The sequence below is a fragment of the Plectrocnemia conspersa genome, unplaced genomic scaffold (assembly GCF_051122295.1).
Source record: "Plectrocnemia conspersa isolate PC_06_02 unplaced genomic scaffold, ASM5112229v1 ptg000002l, whole genome shotgun sequence".
Lineage (NCBI taxonomy): Eukaryota > Metazoa > Arthropoda > Insecta > Trichoptera > Polycentropodidae > Plectrocnemia > Plectrocnemia conspersa.
The window spans coordinates 26,529,640-26,533,908 of record NW_028277166.1 but is presented as its reverse complement, the minus strand read 5'-3'; the positions used below and the strand labels follow the sequence as shown (position 1 = coordinate 26,533,908).

The 4,269-nt window shown below is 31.8% G+C and overlaps 1 long non-coding RNA gene across 1 annotated transcript; it reads right to left on the bottom strand.

The window, feature by feature from the left end:
* Positions 1-285: 285 nt before the first annotated feature.
* On the bottom strand, positions 286-1,809 carry LOC148238216 (uncharacterized). Its single transcript, XR_015808878.1, has 2 exons — positions 1,475-1,809; positions 286-1,394 (listed from the first exon to the last, which is right to left on the bottom strand). It is a non-coding gene; the product is annotated as an uncharacterized LOC148238216 (long non-coding RNA).
* Positions 1,810-4,269: the final 2,460 nt, after the last annotated feature.

Here is a 4,269-nt window from a genome sequence, read left to right as displayed (position 1 = left end):
ACAGTTGGTTTAATGATTCATAAAAAAGATTAGTCTCATTTATAGATAAATGAGACTCGAGTTTCAATAGAGCTTTACCGGAAGCTTCCTTGAGCATATTTAATAAATCTTTTTTTGTATTTTCATTACTTTCAAGAAGTAAGTTTTGTGTTTCGATAGGAAAAATGCCACCCATATTGTAATTTAAGGAATCTTTTATCCCCATAATTTCTTCCCACAATAAATGAGAAAAGGGGTACAAAGATCCTTCCAGTTTGTTCATTAAATTGGTAAATTTATCGCATATTTCGCTAACATATTTACATTCAATTTTTAATCTAATTGTATCGGACTCATATAATTCAATGATTTTTTCTTTTGTAACATTTCTTAATTCCGAGCTTTTAAAAAAATTAATTAAGGCATCAAAATAAGTGTCCAAATATCTAACTGATTTGAACCATGATTTCCAGCGAGTTATGACTGGACTTGGAAATAGCACCGCTGGAAGATCTGGGTATGATATTTGCAAAAATGCAATATAATTTGATTTCATTTTTCTGGAATGCAAAAATGCTATTTTTAGTTTACTAATGTATTCATTCAGCAATTTCAACTCTTTCATGAATGTATTTCCCACCAAACTAATTTTGTGAGCCCAGCATTGAAAATGAAGCATTTTATTGCCAATTAAAACATTGAGGCTTTTATAACAAGCTGTCATATATGGCGCTGAATCTGATACAAATCCTACAATATCAGAATACGAAATTTCATACTCTTTAAGAGTATCTACTATTGTTTGCGAGCACGTCGTAGCATTAGCTGTATCTAAAAAATTACATGATGCTAAATACACATTTTGTTCACTTGCAGGTAACACTGTTTTAAATAAAACTGCAAACACACATCGTCCCATTTTATCAGAAGTTTCATCCACTATTATTACAAGAGGTTTGTTTTTTATTTCTTCTAATATTTCTTTCTTCATATCTGCTCCACATATTGGAACATATGTTCTCCGTAAATGATCTGCACACGGTAATTCACCAGATCCCTGGACATATTGACTAAAATATTGTCGCACTGCAGGATGGTCTAACTTTGCTAGCGGTATGTTAGCTTTAAGACACATGCTAACGGTATTTTTTATAAATGCAGATTTTTCTTGCCTTTTGACTACAATGTTTGGAATTGTTGATTGACGAGTATGACTTGTGGAAGGTTTTGAAACTCTTTTTTTATGGCTATTTGATTGTAAATGTTTGGTTAAATTATCTTTCTTTTTCCAATCTAACTGACAATTACAATGCCGGCACATCAAATTATTGTCATCATTTATATAAAAACCATCTTTTTTGTATGCTGCAGCTCTTTCTTTAATATCAACATTTGCTCGACCCATATTGTTGAAACTGAAAAAATACATATAATATTAATATTTAATAAACGTTGTAATAAGTAAAATAAAATAATCTTTGACATGTAAACTCACCAAGAGATTGTGACGAATAATTCATTAATTTGTGGAAGAAAACAGTTCTGAACGTATGCTCGCGTGCATATGTCAACAACACATAACCTCAAAAGATGCGAATGTCAATGTAGCGTCATAGACCACAGACAATAAGTTAAGCAGCTTAACTTATTGTCTGTGGTCTATGACTAGAGTTCGGGCAGACTGACCATAGACATTGAGAATCGATATTTGGAATAATTATTTTGCGATTTTAATTTTTTCACGTCTATTCACATATTTCAACAATTTCGCAACAATTTCGCATATATCACGTTTATCGCTTTTATTTCGCATTTATCGCAAAACGCGATAATCACGTATCTCTATTTATAAGTATTACTTTCATAATAAACATTATTATTCAAAGCGACAGATTGTAGTTTTTTGACGCAGCGCCATTTGTGTTAAAATTTGTTTGCAAATTATCCTTGACTTTATTGCTTTTTGAACGTTTAAAAAATATTAGACATAAGAGAAAATATTTAACGAATGTAAATTATTAGTAATAATTTCAATAGAGGCGTAAATAATATTAAAGATTAACCTAAAAGCTCTGACTTGTTGAAAAATACGTAAAAATGTATTATAACCATTGAAAATGGAGATAGATCATTTTGTTTTTCACGCGACAAATTTCAATTCCTCATGAATGATTCCGAGAGATTTTCTGTACATTTGTCTCTAAATCCAAATCCTATGAAACGGAAAACTTACTATGCACTGCTCATTTTTCAGATCGTTTTGTATAAAAAACACAACCCTTCGCTTTAGAAGGCACCTTGATTCTCATACTATCAATGAATTTCGAAGGTCTCTCCGCCCTTGCCAGGAAAGATTGAAGGTTTCATCCTGCGGCCGTGATACGCCATCTGTTTGAAGAAGGCTGAGGATGTGGTGTTGTGTTTGGGCCGGAAGTAAGGTGTATGTGTGTGCAACAGGCGGCCGGAAGTCGGAAACCTTCGTTCGCCCCAGTACGCCCCCGTTCTCTCTCTCTTTCAATGCACCACTTGCACGCACCGGACGTGATTTCTTCGTGCACGTGCAAAACCGGAGCAGGGGGTTGTTTGATTATGTAAAGCTATGCGAGATGGTTGTAATGCAAACGAACATGTATATTATTAAATTGAGCCATTTATTAGATATGATAATGGACTAAAATTTGATTAATCCAGATAATAAATTGTGTTCCAGATTCGCTGAAGACTTTTGAGCTAAGGAGTAGCGATTGTCACAAAAAACTGGACAGAAAAACATTTTTTTTACCAAAGTTGGATAATATAGCAGTTATTATAATAATCTTTGCCTTGCCTTAATTTATTTATTATTTTAAAAAAATGTTTTATTTTTACATGTGCATTCTGTGTGTACATGTTTTTCCTTCTGACTCTTAAAAAAATATAATGTAGGTTTTAATTTTAAACAAGTCACATGACATTTGCATTTAATTGAACCACATTTCAATCTCAATTGGACCACCCAATGTTGGTATTAAATTGGCAGGTTTAAGAACGGTCAAAAATATTTTAGCAAAATATACAGGCGTGAGAATTTAAGTGCTTTTAAATTATAAACACCAATAACAAAGCCAGTTTCGGCATGTGCTATACCAAAACGGGTTTCGAACGTCTTTAAGCCCTTCCGGTCATGCCCGAGTTAACTCGGAAATTTGTATTTTTTGAATTCTCATTTCAAAAATCAGCAAATTTCTAGTAAAAATTGTTATAGCATTTTTTTTGTTGAAAATCAAATTTGTATGAATATTTTTTAATGTTTTATGCTGTATAGTAAATGGTGGATCCTTTCAAGACGTTTTTGAGTAATTTTTAAGTGACAGGTGGTAATTAGACACAGATTGAGCCACTGCAGTAGTGTTTTATTGTGATATGAAGTTACATGCGGGGCGCAAGCGCGCGACGGCGAGCGTACGAACGCGCCGAAAATTGCCAGTAGAGAGAAAAATTCGTTACGCCAGCATTACCAGAGTGCCACCAAGTTTTGACAATAACAAAATTTAAATAAATACATATAAATCGCCACCCCTACATATTATTATTTTATATTGCATTTTTTTATTATTAAATTTTATTAATTTATTTGATATATTTTTCATATATTATTCTGCTTTTGTGATTTTTTTTATAAAATATGTTTTTCGTACTCTTTAATTTATTAATAATTTATTTTCTATGAAAATAATCTACAAAATCTAATTAAAAAAATATGAATATAATGCTTTTTATTCATTATTTTTTCCGTCAGTACCGTCAATCACAGTACATATACGGTGGTACCGCTCAAAGTGTTAATAAAGCACTATGGCCGAGAAGTGGCTAAATATAAAATTGAAATGGGACACCACCGTGAGAACACTTTGTAGCTTTAGTCCAAGTACGTGATATGAATCAGAAAGATTCAAAGTAACCATCGCACATACCTTAAGCATGGACTTCTATATAAACGTCCATTTGTAATCTGAAAATTCTCAAACCTATCTTTTAATAATAATTGTGAAATAAGTTCAGAGCTTCCTAATAAAATTAAAAATGCAATAACATCATATCATTTTTTATCTTCTATAAAATATAAAGGTGTATACATATAATATAATCTATAGAAAATAAAAAATAATTTTGAAGACGAAGACTATATAGTACAAATTACATATTATGTAGAAAATGATCCACTTAAATTATCAGAATTAAGTTTACCAAACATTTATTAGGCGGTTGGAAAATGTTAGTGCCGATCCTGACCGTGCACTTGTTGGCTGA